The sequence below is a fragment of the Malania oleifera genome, chromosome 8 (assembly GCF_029873635.1).
Source record: "Malania oleifera isolate guangnan ecotype guangnan chromosome 8, ASM2987363v1, whole genome shotgun sequence".
NCBI classification, from domain to species: domain Eukaryota; kingdom Viridiplantae; phylum Streptophyta; class Magnoliopsida; order Santalales; family Ximeniaceae; genus Malania; species Malania oleifera.
The window spans coordinates 4247409-4264111 of record NC_080424.1 but is presented as its reverse complement, the minus strand read 5'-3'; positions in this window follow the sequence as shown (position 1 = coordinate 4264111).

Sequence of the window (16703 nt, the reverse complement as noted above, 5' to 3'; positions counted from 1 at the left end):
AGAGAGAGAAAGAGAGAGAGGTGTGAGAAAAAGTGAGTTAAGTTGACTGGAGTGCAGTTGCCTCCTCCTCCTCTTGTATTTTCTCCCAGTTTTGGTGAACTTTAGTGTGCTCGGTGGATGTAAGCTAGTTTGGGTCGAACCACGCTAAATCTTGGTGTTCATTTTGCTTGTTTATTTTTTGCTTGTGGTGTGATTGTTGCTCCTAGATCCCTAACAATTGGTATCATAGCCAAATCAGAGCAAAATTGTCATTGCCCAATATCTCAAAATCAAGTTTTGAGCACACCAAGGTGTTCCTCTCATCGACATGAAACCAACAGTGCAAACCAAAGCTCGAACGAAGGTTCCACGAGCCCACACGCACTTCCTGCAGTCTGCCATCTTCGTCATACACCGTCACACGCCACCAGGTCACTAGTGTGTGACCTTACACGCCCCCACATGCCGACCAGCCCACGATTTGCCCCTCACGCATCTGCTGCAACTTGAAGAAAAAGCTAACGTTAGAGTCCACGTCAGCGTGTAGCCCCGTCAACCACCACCTCACTACCTCGTCAGCAACCGCATCCCACGTTAGTGCCACATTAGTCATTCCACTTAGCTACCACATTAGTAGCTAGGACCACTTTGCCACGTCATAAAATGGTGTCAACAAATGGTGTTAGTAACGGCCAATAATGGTAACGACATATTTCGTTAAAAAGGAGGATATTCCATTAAGTTTAACAAAGGGTTGAGCAAAAAGTTTGATCAGGCTTTTCGGAGCCATATCAAGTCCATTTTTTGAATGAGTTGAACCATTCACATGGTTTTTGGTCGTTCTAAACCCAACCATGTTGTCCTTTTGAGCTGATTCCATCTCCAAATAGACGAATTGAGATGTCGAATGAAAAGAACTCAAAGATTGAGATGTTTGACGACACAAATTTTGATTTCTGGAATATGCAAATGGAGGACTACTTGTTTGGTAAGGAGTTGCACTTACCACTAAAACGAAAGCCAAAATCTATGAAAGAGGATAAGTGGGAGTTGCTTGACTGGAAGGCTCTCGGAACTGTTACGATGACGCTAGCAAAGTCTATTGCCTTCAACATCAAGCACATGACAACTACCAAATTACTTATGGATGCGCTTTCCAATATGTACGAGCAACCATCAACCGCCAACAAGGTACACTTAATGAAAAAGTTGTTCACTGTGCACATGCCCACGAGTGAAAGTTTTAGTGAACATTTGAACAATTTCAACGAGCTATCAGATCAACTTGTCTCGGTTGAAATCACATTTGATAGAGAAATTTGTGCCTTAATGAAGTCAGTTGTTTGAGAGTTTGAAAGGCATCATTACTGCGATTAGTAGTTCCATAGGAAAATCAAAACTAAAGTATAACAAGGTCATCAGCATGATTTTTACGAAAGAGATCAAGATGTAGTCAAACAATGCTTCCACTTCAAGTTCAGCCTTGAACATAGAAAGTAAAGGACAAAATTCATGGAAAGGAAGCGGGCATGGGTGATCAAACAATCGTGATAGATCAAGGACCAAGCAATCCAGATCCAAAAATCCCAAAGGTTCTCAAGGAACAAAGAACGTTGAGTGTTGGAACTATGGCAAGACCGGGCATTACAAAAATCAGTGCAAAGGTCCAAGGAAAGAATATGAGGCAAAGACGGAATCAAATATTGCTTTAGAAAAAGGTGATATGTTGATATCCTCTTTAAAGAGCAAGAAGGAGTCTTGGGTCTTAGACTTTGGAGCCTCATTTAATGATAGTGCACGCCTCATCGACGAGAAGATATCGAGAGAGGTTTTTGGGGTCTGAAATTCGTCGATGAGGGAGGAAGTTCGTCGACGAAATTTCTTAAGGACTCGTCGATGAGGTGACGTGTCTCGTCGACGAATCTGACCCTATAAATAGTGAAAACTCAGATTTTTATCAAATTCTGAGCGAAAATTACCCCTTTCTCTCTCTAAAAACGCCTTTCCCTCCTTCTCTCTTTGATTTTCGGGTCCGTCGCTCGCCGGATTGAAGATCTGAGGCCACCACGATGCTCCTGACGAAGTTCTCTACAAGTCTACTAGAGCTGATCATTGGTGGAGTTAGTTTGGAATTCATCCCAAACTCGGGGTAAGGTGTTTTATTCAGAATATGTTTTCCCTACAGTTCTAGGAAATGTTGTATGTAGGAAAATACTGATGTTTTGTTCTGGGGGATGTTGTTTTCAGGGTGTTGAGTGGAGAACCCTGCGGGTGTAAGGTTAGAGTTCAGTGAAAGGCTTTTCAGATTTAAGGTAAGGGAAATATGTTATGCTAGGAGTTTTGATTATGTTAATAGAAATTTTATTTATATATATATGTATCTGTTATTATGTGATTTTACAGAACATGGATTTTTAAAGTATGTGTGGCCTGAGTTTATATTACTTGATGAAGAGTTTTATGCAGTCTATCTAGTATATCAAGTTATACAGCATATACAAATATAATCTGATATCACATAGACAAATACACGTTTATTTACAGTTTTATTTAGATGTTTATTCAGATCAATATGAATAATATTTACAGAATGTCGTGTTTTCCTAAATGCCATAACATATAGTTTATACAGACAAATTATACAGAAGGTTTATAAAGACTAATTATACAATACAGAATTATAGTGTTATGGTTATTTTGGAAACATAATGAAAATTTTATAAAGAGTATAGTATGTATATATATGGTATCAGATCGCTGTGGAAAGATTACAGACAGATACAATACAGACATATAATACAGAGCACGGTATCGTTGCCATATACAGATAGAGTGCAACCATATATCTCCAAATAGTGTGTGGGTACTGTCTAACCGTGCTCAGAGAGGATGCAGCTCCCCGGAACACTAGGTAGAGGGGGCCGGTTAAACGAGGTAGCAGCCAGTCCCGAGCTTAGGAGTGGATGTAGTTTGACTGGGTTAAGGTAGTGTAGAGTATGATGACTTACCTAGAGGGCCGACCAGGTTAAGTCCCACCTACGGGCCGCACAATCCTGTCATAAGGGGTTAAATCATGACATACAGAGTCCCAAGGAAAGAGCACAGTTATTTATATGTATACAGTTTTACAACTTTTGTCGTATATAGTATGATATAGCAGTATGAATGATAGAAAATCCTGATGATACAAATGTTTTAAGTTACGATACATGTGTTTTACAGATTTGCCAGATCATGCAGTTTTATATATATTAATGTTAATGTTATAGTTTTACGACTCAGTCACCACACACTAGTAATAGCATATTTCCACTTACTGAGCGTTATCTCTCCCCATTACTTTAATGTTTTTTAGGTGAGCCAACTAGGCGAGCAGATCAGGCTCGCGGATAGAGAGTCTACTTGATTACCCTGGTTATAGGGTAAGTTTTTGTGTAGAGTTTTGTAATTTTGGGGTAGTTGAGACTGGAGAGAAAGATATATTATGTAGTTACGGTCTAAAAATAATGAATTCTGGTATTGTATATATATATATATATATGTATATGTGGTTATGTGATTTATGTTTTCCGTTGCATAGGGATGCCCATTTCATATAGATATTGGAGTAATTTATAAAATAAAATAAAAATTGATTTTGGAGATCGTAATATAAATTTCCATGGACATTATAGAACTCACTTGTGATGCTGTAGAAGATGACACTAAAGATGATGAAAATTGTGAAGTTGGTTTTATTATAAATATTTCATCTACTGACCAATGGAGCAATTTCAAGAATACCTTAGTTAAACAAATATTTAATTTCTGGAGAGTTAGACATAAATGTGATATTTTTAATTATATTTGCACTATGTTGATTTATTTTTGTCAAATGCTTGCTTTAACTTCCTATTTTGTGTTCTTTAACTGTTTTGTCCATCATGTATTCATAAATTAACTTTGAATTTCATATTAAAATTTATTAGTTGTTTTAAAGTGTTTATAATGATTAATTTTAAAACCATGATAACATTTGAATGCAATAGGATAGACATTGATGAAAATATACAATCTACTCATGGTACGTAGAGCAAAAAATAAATGTCAATGGAATCATTTTGAGGATAAAGTCTTGGTTGATTGTCTATTAGAGTTGTCTATAAATCCTCAGTGGAAAGTAGACACTAGATTTAGGAATGGATATCTTACATGTAGAGACCCGAAGAATTATAGTACCTAAACAATTAAATGAAGGAGAAAAAAGGGGAATTTCAAAAAGAGTATTCGGCAGGGTCTCGTCAATAAGCGCAGAGCGTTCGTCAACGAACAAGCTTCTTGGGCTCGTCGATGTAGATGCGTGTCTCATCAACGAGACATTACCGAGAGGGCTGATTTTAGGATATGAAATTTGTTGATGAGGGGTAAGTGTTCGTCGACGAACTCGCTTCATGGACTCGTAGACGAGGTGACATGTCTCGTCGACAAATCCGTACTTTATAAATATGTCAAATTCAGGTTTTTAGTGAGAACCTGCATGCAAAAATCCTCTCTCTCTCTCTCTCTCTCTAAGTTTCATCTCCCCCTCCTTCTCTCTAGATTTCCAGCTTCGTTTTTCGCCGGTTCAACGATCGGAAGCCGTCACATTACTCCTGGGAAGATTCTCTTCAAGTCTGCCGGAGTAGATCGTTGGCTAGGTCAACTTGGACACCATCCAAAAATCTGGGTAAGTTGGGTATTATAAGTTTTATAAGGTAGTTGGTATTTCTGGACTAAGGGAAGTGTAGTAGATGGAATAATACTGAAGTTTTGTTGGGGAAATGTAAATTTAAGGATGTTGAGCTGGGAATACTACAGGCATAGTTTTGGGTTAGATTGTGGGCTTCTCCGTAAGTCAAATAAGGGGATAAATTAAGTCAGCATTTTTATGAAATTATTTATTATTATACAACATTTATTTTCAGAAATTACGCATGATATAATACAGTGTTTGGGAATACTGCTGTTGAACAGGGAAATGAATTTTATACTTTTTAGCAGAAAACATGATTTCAGTTCAGATTTTATATTTAGAATAACATTCACGTTTGTGCGTCTTGAGTATGATTTTCCATGAAGATTATGTTATACCAAGATATTATGTTTTCTTTAGAATAAGCATGTTATGGGAATTTTCAGAAAAACTATAAAAATAGCACACAAGAACTATGGTTTTGAAGTATTATGTTAAACAGTACAAAAATATCAAGATTCAATATATTATGTTTTATGTCGGCGTAGAAGCCGTGATTACATGTTATGATATGCTGGCACAGATGTCGTGATTTATGTTAGTATAAATGCCGTAAATATGTATGTTACATTAAGAATTCATGAAAATATGATCATGTCAGATATTTCTACGAAATATGAAACAATTATGTATTAGTATCATGAAATGTATTATATGTTATCAGAACCCGGATGACTTAGTTTAGTTTCATGAAGCACGGTACCGTAGCTACATGTTCAATATTATGTTTATGTTAGTGCTACCACACATCTCAGATAGTGTGTGGGAGATGACAGTCGATGTGGCTTCATGGTAGTGCAGGTGTCCCACTGGCAGTCTGGACCAGGTGAGGGCAAGTCCATCTTACTTACAAACTTATGTTTGATTTAGCGTGGTTGGCCAACCATTGCTAGGTCCCGCCTGTGGGTCGCACAACCCAGTCATGTGGGGGTAAGACATGACATTAGCTAGCTATCCATCCTGTGTATTATTTCAAGTCTTGTACATTTATATAAAATGATTTACATGTTACATAAATATAGCATGATATGCACGTTACAACTAATTATGTTTATTCAAAAATTAAACAGACAACTTTTCACAGATATGATTTATATACAGTATATATTTACCACACGGAAATACCCATGTTGCCACATACTGATGTTAGTTTATTTCCCTTACTATGATGTGTCTCACCCCAGCAATACAAACCTTTTAGGAAATCCAGGTAGGAGGGCGGATAAAGCCCCGCAGCATTAAAAGTTGACCGAGCTACCTTGTTAGAAGGGTAAGTAGTTGAGCTAGGGTCAGATGAGTTTTTGGATTGAGACCCTATGATACTTTTGGGTCTTTTGGACGAAGAATGAAGAAAAATTGAAGAAAGAGAAAGAGATATTTAGGAAAGAGAAAGATGAGAGAGAGATGGTGGGGGTGGGGAATTAGGATTGAAGGTGAAATCTTCCTTAGGAAGATTCATCACCTATATACATATATAAGATTATTCTGGCCCGCACGAACCTTTGACGATTTCAACTACCGAGAGCTTGTAACAGGAAGGTTTGGCCTAGTAAGTGGCCAAACCGTTGACAGTTTCAGGAAAACAATCGACGATTTCGTGCGGACCAGCTTGCTTATAAATAGAACCTAAGTCATTTTTCATTTAAAATTTCAAAACCTCTCTCTCTCTCTCTCTCTCTCTCTCTCTCTCTCTCTCTCTCGTGCGTCTCTCTTTCTCTTAAAGCCTCCCAAGGCTCCGGCTATCCCTCCGATCATCTCTTTTGTCTTTCTCGGCTTGCCGGCGACCTTCTCCTCGCCATATTCAGGAACCGGGGAATTGTTCTAAGGAGTGGGATAAGCAGTTTTTTAGGAACAGGTAAGGGGAATAGATTATGTTAGTTTTTTCTTAAATTTAAATCGATTAAGCTCGAGTATACAAACTCGTGTATGTTATATATAATTTTCTAAATGATCCAAGCATATGAAACTAACAGTTTTTTACTTATTATACGTATTTAGGAAAAACCTAGTTTCCAGAAAAATATTGATATTTTCTCAGGTAGTTTATAGTATTACCAATTAATGTACAAATTGATTGCACGTCAAAGTTGCATAATTAGGCGTTTAAAATCGTGTACTAAAGATTATAATTTTAAATTAAATGCTCAATTATGTCTAATATTTTAATCATTGAGCTCACACGACAATTTTAAGATAATTACCCTATTTGTTGCCAAAAATTTAGAGACACTCGTGTTTTATTATTACAAGATAATTTTTAGACATTAAATTTGAAATTAGAATGTACGCAAGTCATGAGTATGAAGAGGTGTCGTGTACATGAGCATTAAATGAGATTACGCATCAAAGATAATTTTTTGAATCCGAGCCGTGTTCGTGGAGAACCGGGTACGTGAACCGGAGTCCAAATTAAGCCCGTGAGCATTCGGGGCTTTCCTGGATATTTCAAAGGCTTTCGTGGACATTTGAAAGGGAATCAAGAAGAAAAAAAATCAATAGTGTAGTGTGTGAAGACATGCAACCCTTGTACGTGCATGGTCGTGCGTGCATGTATGAAGGAGGGCTAACTGCTGGGCCGTGAGGCTGCCATGCAAGTTGGAGCTGGGCTGTGCTCGTGAGAAGCCATGAAGAAAACCAAGAGATGGACAACTGGGCTTTGGAATTAAAGGGAGAGTATGGGCCTGCCGCATGGATGTGACCACATGAAGTGGTGGGCTTCCCATGCACTAAAGAAATCTTGGTTCCTTAGGGCTGGCCGTAGGGCTGGAATAAAAGAAAAGAAATGAAGAAAAGAAAAGGGAGGAGAGAAGAAAGGCGATGTGTAGTGGAGACCCGAGCAACAGCTTTTGGAAAAAAAAAAATAGTAAGGTTTTTGGCAAGGTTCTAGAGGTCGATTCATCGCCTTCAGCCTCTCAGCTTTCCTCTCGTCTCCCTCAGCCTTCAGCTCTCGGTTCCCTCTCTCTGTCTCATCTTTTAGCTCTCAGTTCCCTCTCTCTGTCTCATCTCTCAGCTCTCAATTCACTCTTTTTGTCTCGTCTCTCGGCTTCCCTGTTGCCTGTTGTGTTGCTGTTGTTGCTGCGTCCTTGCTGTTGCATGTAGCTATGCTACTACGTGGAAAGGGGAAGCAGCTCTCGCACACCACACAACTATGCTCTCTCTCTCTCTCTCTTCTCCCCTTCTCTCTTTCATCTCTTCTTTTATTATTCTATGTTATGTTTATTTTTCTGTTATCTCTTTTGAAGTAAAGTTAATTTTTTTCTTTCTTTGTTTGCAACAGTCTTTATCTTCTTTTTTCTCTTCTCTTTTCTTTTAAATAAACTATGTTGAAGTTGTGTTAAAATCTTGGAATTTTAAATTTATATTTGGTTATTATTAAAGTTCAAATTTTTATTATCTTTGGAATGAATTTCAGGTTGAGTTTTGTTTCATTGACAACCTCAGTTTGCTCTTTCTAAATCTTAAGTTCGTTTTTCTTGAGTGGATTGTTTGGTTTGATTTAGTCTTTGTTTAAACTATTGGATGGGTTAATTTTTGTTTGAGTTAGTGTTTGATTGAGTCTTTTTTTGGATTGAAAGTTTTAGTTAAGTAGTAAAGTATCGGTTTTTTTTTTTGCCTTTATCTGGAAGTTTAAACACAGGGTTTCTTTTCTGGTCTGAACATTTAATATAGGATTTAATTATTGTTTCTTGTTTCTTGTTTAGATTTCACACTGTTTTAAAGCTTCGCTGCATAAATCTCAAAAATCCAATTATTTAAAGTTGTTATTGGAATTAATTTGTTTTAAGATAGTGGCATGTTAAAAATTTACTTTAATGTGCGCTCGTTTTAGAGAGGAGTTAAATTGCTTAAGCACTTAGTTGAGCTTAAGATTTTGTTTAAGTGTCGTTTATTTTTGTTTAGGCTTTTGTTTAAAGTTTAGTTCATTCGCTTGTTTTAATTTCGCCACAAATCTCCCAAAAATCCAAGAAACCAAATCTAAATTGTGTTTAGTAAACTTTTCTTTTCTTATTTTCTTTTGGGATTATGCAAAATTTAGAATTAAACTGCATTCCCTGAGGAGACGATCTGACCCTTGGGCTAATTATTACATGACTGAACTCCTATATATACTTGGGATAGCTTCCGAGCTACTATTTTTTAGAGTGAGTCACAAATCGTGTGGCATGAGGTTAATCCAGTTTATTGTATAAGTGAATCTACATATTACTATGGTATTATTCAGTGAAAAATGTGATTTATACGATTTTATGGAATTATTGGAAATGTGACATCACGGCTAAATGTCGGGTTTGATATGACGGCTGAATGTCGAGTTTTGATATGACAGTTGTATGCTAGGGTTTGATATGATGACTGAATGTCGAGTTTTGACATGAGGACTGTATGTCGGGGTTTGATATGACGACTAAATGCCAGGTTTTGATATAACGACTGTATGCCGGGGTTTTGATATGACGGTTGAATGCTGGGTTTTGATATGACGACTGCATATCAAGTTTTAATATGACAGGTTTTATACTGAATTATGAAATGAGCTTATATAACAATTTTTTATTACTTAAATTGAATTATATGATTTAAGAACCCTGAGGACCAGATATGATGAGAGCACGACCATAGCCAGTATGCGAGATAATGCTACCACACTGTTTTGGATAGAAGTGTTGGTAATGAAAAGTCGATTTGGCCACGGAAGGGTTGTGTACCCCCCCTAGAGTCTAGACCAGGTTGGGGAGGCAAATTGGACTTGCACACATGAGGTTTGACTTAGTCTGGTGGTAGGCCAGCCAGGGTTCGGACCGCACAACCCGATCATAGGGGTTTATACATGATGATGTTGTATGTCCAAATGGGGGTTTCTTCTACGCATATATGTGAATTTATGTAAATGTGGTTAGTTATCGAACTGTACATATGTCATATCTGTCAGATAAAGGAAATTAAAGAATGTGTTTAAGTTCACTAAAACTCATGTTAGTCACACATTGATACTAATCTAATCTATTTTACTAAGAAGTGTCTTGCCCCAGTAAATATCTCAATTTTTCAGGACCTACAGGAAATTGAGTTTAGGAGCTCCGGGGCAGGACCTAGATGATCTAGTCGAGTGTGGGCTGGCTAGGATACTATGTAACGACCCGACCCTTTATACGAACCAGCACTGTTAACCTAAATACAAAATACCTATACCTGTTCAAGATACATAGACAATCCGCCCTAAATAGGGACATACGAGTGTAAACTGTAGTGACCCGAAGAATAGTATTATTTTAATAAAGAGGGAGGAAAATAGAAATATGAACAGAAGGTGTTCGTCGATGACATCGAACTTTAGAGATAATAATAATAAAAAAAATTTCAAGGAATTTCCAGGACTCGTTGATGAGTGCATAAGGAAATTCGTTGACGAATACAGGGTTTCATCAACGAGGGTCTTCAGGATCTCGTCGACGAAGGCAAGATTTCATCGACGAGAAAATACCGAATTAGGTTTTGGGCTGCTCTGAATTTTGTCGACGAATCTGGCCCTAAAGTTCTCTGCAAGTCTGCCAGAGCGGATCGTTGGTGAAACGAAGTTGGATTTCATCCCAAATTCAGGGTAAAGCCTTTTAATCCATTTTTGGCCTTCTGACAGTTATAAGAAATGATGTACGCAAAAAAATATTGATATTTTGTTCTGGAAAACGTTGTTTACAAGGTGTTACGTAGGAGGCCCTGCAGGTGTTAGGCCAGTATACCATAGGAACTTTCCAGTAGTCAGGTAAGGTAAATATGCTATGCTAGGTATTTTTAAAATATTATACAATTTATTAAATTATGAATATTATGTATTATAGTATGGTGTGGCTTGAGAATATAAGTATAGTATGGAGATATGTTTACGAATTCTAGTACCATGATTTTATGAATTTCAGTACCATGATTTTACAAATTTCAGTATCATGATTTTACGAATTTTAGTACCATGATTATACGAATCTCAGTACCATGATTATACGAATTCCAATATTATGATTATGCAGTTTTAGTGTTATGATTATACAGTTCTCAATATTATGACGTATGAATTACAGTACAGTTTATGAAGTATCATGGTTATTACGGTTATTTCAGAATCATGGTAAATCAGATAGTTGTATATAGAGATATATTGTATTGTATCAGACCCTGTTGGACTATGCAGTTACAGATCACGATACCGTTGCTACAGATATTATGTTATGTTATGAGTGCAACCACCTATTTAGATAATGCGTGGTAGCAGGTCGATCACCTAGGCCCTTGACGTGGACAAGCTCCCCATCAGATATAGGTTGAGGTGGGCAGATCAGACCGATGGAGTATAGTGATTTATTCCTAGTTGGCTAGTTAGGGTAAATCCCACCTACGGGCCGCACAACCCTGTTATAAGGGGTTAAATCATGACACACAATTATCCACAAGGAAAGTTTTTAGTTATTATTACGTATGTACAGATTTACAGAAACAGGGAACATACTTATGTACACTAGAAATACTTTGAATAGTAACTTACAATACTGTTATGTTAAGCAACATGAAAAGGGTGGTGTATTTTATTACTTGTACTGTACTTACATATTCCGTTATACATGATTATATGAAAACAGATTTTCATAATACTGTAGCTCATTTGCCACACACTAGTAATAACATATTTCGTCTTACTAAGCGTTGGCTCATCCCAGTGTTGAATCATTTTTCAGGTGATCCAGGTAGGCGAGCAGACCAGGCTCGCAGATAGAAAGACTTCAGTAGTGCCCTGTCAGTAAAGTGAGTATTGTGGAGGATTTTTGTATAACCCTAGCCAGCTGAGGGTATTTTGGGGATACAGTTATATTTGTATATTTTGGAAAATATTTCAGAACTCTGGTATTATATGTAATGATTTATGGTTATGTTTATATGATTTCCGCTTCTTGCTGCTTAGGTTGAGGATACAATTTGGTATCAGAGCATTTTAAATGTTATGTTAAAAAAAAAAAACATGGAAATTAAGCAGGTCGTTACGATTTGGTATCATAGCCAAGTTTGCTAGGTTCTGTAGACTTTAGAATGCAGCAGAAGTAATACCAGAGTATAGGAAAAGGATTTGAGGTTTGTTCTGTGTCTGGGTACAGGATTACAGTGGTGGTTTCTGTGTTTTTCCTGGAGTGACGATTTTAGGAAAACCATAGTAAACTATTGTCGAGTCGTGTGTCTAGGTGACAGAACTGGATATTGGTTAAGGTTAGGGAATGTTGTTAATTGTGAGTTGGTATAAGATAGGTCCGTATAGGAGATAAAGTGTTTAAGTGTGTTTCTTGTTTTCAAGATGGACCTAGGAAGTAGTGATACGAATGCTGGGGAGGATAGGCCAGGACCTTCCAGCATAGGTGGTGGAGATACGGATGCCATACTGTGTAGCATCACTCAGCAGGTGATGACTGAGATGGCCAGGAGTTCTGGGGAGCGTGGCTGTTTGATTGAGCAGTTTACCCGTATGAAGCCCCTATCCTTTCCTGGACGAGAAGACCCAATTGTAGTTGAGAATTGGGTCGAGGATATCGAAGAGACATTGACAGTGCTTCCATGTACGGATGAGCAGAAGGTAGCATTTGCAACATTTAATCTATACCATCTACACTACTATACATACTTATGTACTATCAAATAATCGCGGGTATCTTTGGTGTATTTCAGATTCTAATTCCCATGAAGCTTCTTCCATTGCATGGTTATGCCATAATACGTTCACAAGAGATATTTCCTTAGTCCATAACTGCTGAACCTCCACTGCTGAGAGTGACGCATCAACAGACTTCCGACTCAAAGCATCAGCTACCACATTAGCCTTTCCTGGATGATAGTTAATAATACAGTCGTAGTCTTTAATCAACTCAAGTCATCTGCGTTGTCTCATGTTGAGCTCCTTCTGGGTGAAAAAGTATGTAATACTTTTATGGTCTGTAAAAATTTCACACCTTTCACCGTATAGGTAGTGTCTCCAAATTTTCAGTGCAAACACTACCGCTGCTAATTCCAAATCATGTGTCGGGTAGTTTTTCTTGTATTCTTTGAGCTCACGAGAAGCATAAGCAACTACTTTGCCCTGTTGCATTAGAACATAGCCAAGACCCTTTTTTGAAGCATCACTATAAATAACAAAGCCACCAACACTAGATGGAAGAGTCAAAACTGGAGCAGTGGCCAGTCGTAGTTTTAACTCCTAGAAACTCAACTCACACTCATCCGTCCAATCATTCCTCACGTTCTTCCGTGTGAGTTTCGTCAAAGGACTTGCTAAACTAGAGAACCTTTCTACAAACCAACGGTAGTAACCTGCAAGGCCCAGAAAACTTCTGACCTCCTAAACATTCTTCGGTCTCGCTCAGTCCACTACTGCCTCAATCTTACACGGGTCCACCGATACACCTTCTTTAGACACTATGTGCCCCAGAAATGCAATCTATTCCAATTAGAACTCGCACTTCTTTAGTTTAGCATACGACATTTTATCCCTAAGCATTTGCAATACCAGTCTCCAATCAACTTCATGCTCTGTAGCACTTCTAGAATACACTAGGATATCATCGATAAATACCACGACGAACTGGTCTAGATATTCATGAAAGACCCTGTTCATCAAATCCATAAATGTTTCAGGTGCATTAGTCAAACCAAAAGGCATAACCATAAATTAAAAATGGTCATACCGGATTCAAAATGCGGTTTTCGGGATGTCCTCCGCTTTCACCTTCAGCTGGTGATACCCAGACCGTAGGTCAATTTTGGAGAAAATCTGCATGCCCTGAAGCTGATCAAACAAATCATCGATCCTGGGTAGCGGATACTTGTTCTTTATCGTCACCTTATTCATTTCTTGGTAGTTGATGCACATCCTCACATCCTCATTGACCTATCCTTCTTTTTCACAGTTAACACCAGTGCTCCCTAAGGAGAAACACTAGGTCGAATGTACCTCTTGTCTAGCAGCTCTTGAAGTTGTTCTTTCAACAATTCAATTGGAGCCATATGATACGAAGCTTTCAATTTAGGTGCCGTACCTGGAGCTAACTCAATAGCAAATTCCACTTCACAATCTGGAGGTAAACCTGGCATGTCCTTTGGAAATACATTAGGGAACTCGCACACTACAACAATCATCTCCAGTTTATTTTCTTTTGCTGGCGTGTCTTTCACAAATGCTAGATACCCTTGGAACTCCCTAAGGAGTAGCCTCCTAGTTTGCATAGCGTAAAGGATCTGTGGTGCAGAACGCACACACGACCCTAAAAACTGAAATTCCTGTTCTCCAAGCAGTTTGAACAACACCTCCCTCCTGTGACAGTCAATACTGGCATAATTGGATAACAACCAGTCCATCTTAAAGATGATATCAAATCCAAACATGTCATACACCACAAGGTTGACGAGTAGTATCCTTCCCTAAATTTCAACCGAGAAGTTACAGACTACACAGTTACATTCGACTATAGACCCGGACGGTGTAGCCACTATCAATTCATAATCTAATCGTTACACCTCTACTCCACGCAGTTTAACAAATCCATCGGAAATAAATGAATGCCTGGCCTTATAATCAAATAATACAACAGATTTATGAGAAAGCATGTAAATGATACCTGTGACAACATCGCCAGCATTCTCAGCATCGGCTGGAGTCAGAGAATACACCCTAGCCTGGGTCGTACCCCCTTACTGACCACCACACTATGCCTGAGTATTTCCCTTGTATGGTTGCTACGAGATTCCACTGTTCGCCCGCATATGACAGTCTCTTATCTAATGCCCTTGTCTACCACACCGCATATAAGCCCCTGTAGACAACCAACACTGCCTAGGGTGTTTTTTACCACACAAAGAGCAATGTTGAACACATGCAGTGTTCTGGGACGTACCGCCACTATTCTTCTTCCAATTACCCTATCCTGCCCTAGATGAAGATTTAGGAGGCGCTAGCCTCTTCTTCAAGACCTAAACCTCTGCGTCCTCTAGCAAACACTCTTCTGCTACCGTGGCTTTGTCAACCAATGTAGCAAAGTCCTGCAACTGCAAGATCGCTATTTACCTATAGATCTCGCTCCTCAGACCCCTTTGGAACTTCCAGGCCTTCTTCGCTTCATCGGGAATCACAAATGAAGTGAATCGGGACAGCTCCTGGAATTTGGCAGTATATTGCTGCACTGTCAACGACTCTTGCATTAGGTTCATGAATTCCTCCATCTTCGCGTTTCTAACCGTGACCAAAAAATAACGTTCAAAGAAGAGCTCTTTCAACCGGGCCCACATCAGCTTTACTGGTATCGATCGGTGCTCTTCTATCTTCTTTATAGACACCCACCATCTCTCAGCCTCCCCGGCCAACTTGAACGTGGCGAAGGTGACCTTTTGCCTCTCCGTGCAGTTCAAAACATCTAGGAACTTCTCCATTTCCTGGATCCAATTCTCAGCACGAACTGAATCTACACTTCCCACAAAAATCGAGGGCTTCAACCTGGCGAACTGCTCAATAGAGCAACCCATCTTAGTCGTAGGACGATCCTGCCCCCTATTCGTTCGCACTACCTCAGCCATAAGCTGTTGTGTGAAGTCACGCAACACACTAGTAGAGTCATTACCAACCTCAGGGCCGGCACCCTCACTGCTATTGCCTCCCATGTTAGTAGTAATATCCTTAGATTCCATCCTGAAAAACAAATTATGAGAATCTATTAGAAAGGTAATAGCCTAAGAATCGACTGGTACTCAATTCCTTAACTTCATATCCCCAATATTGACATACTCCTTTAATTTGACATTATCATATGACTCGAATTTTGCCCTTCTACTAGGAAACAAAATCGTCAATGGATTGCCATGATTTTCTGAACCTTTCGGCTGACCTAGAAAAACACAGAAGTCTATCAATGAATTCCGTCTCCAGATATACAAAACAAAACCCAAGGTCTTATCCTTGTCCTATACTCTGGTATATTCTAGACTATAGAACTAGCAACTCCTAAGTCCTGAACATATCCCTAACCAGATAGCATGCATCAAAACACAATTTCGACTGGTTAAGGTCTCTGATACCAATTGTAACGACCCGACCTTTTATACGGATCAGCACCGTTAACCCAAATACAAAATACCTGTACCTGTTCAAGATACATAGACAACCCGCCCTAAACAGGGACATACAGGTGTAAACCATACATAATTACAATGTAAATGTGGCGGAAAAACATAAACACTCATTGGGATTTCTGCTAGACTTATACCAAAGCTTACTATTACCTCCTCAAGTACATAAATCCAAACATAGAACATAACCTATTATTACAACCCTCCAAAAAGGAATTTTATCTAAGTTTGATACATGATTTGAATGCTTACATAAGCTAAACCAAAAACAATCCCCCAGGTTCCTCTAGCTACGAGGACCGACGGCCTGATGGACTTGAAAACAAAGGTTGTATAATGGGGTGAGACGCTTCTCAATAAGGAAGAAGGTGTTATAACAGTGTGTAACTGCATATATGCATACTTTCATAAAAATTCATACATATGGAACATTTCTCTATAATACTGTAACATATAGGATTTTTCTGCACATTCAAGTATTTAAATCATGCATATGAATATTAGAACAACTACCAGCTTAGTATGACAAGTTTGCCTGTTTACCCCCGTGGCATGGGTTGTGCACTGATACCTCTGACAATGTCCTGTTCGTACAAACAATGCCGAGCATCTACTATAATCCGACCGCCCCCTAGTTTATTTTTACCAACAGTTTACAAACTCCACGCAGGTCGACTATCTTAAGTACCCACACTGATCCCTCATGTGTGGTTGCATTGTACTGCCAGCATTAGAACCGTGGTTATAATAGTTTAAAGTATTTTTCAACCCCATCACTGAAATTTTTTCAACTTCTTTTGGTAGCAAG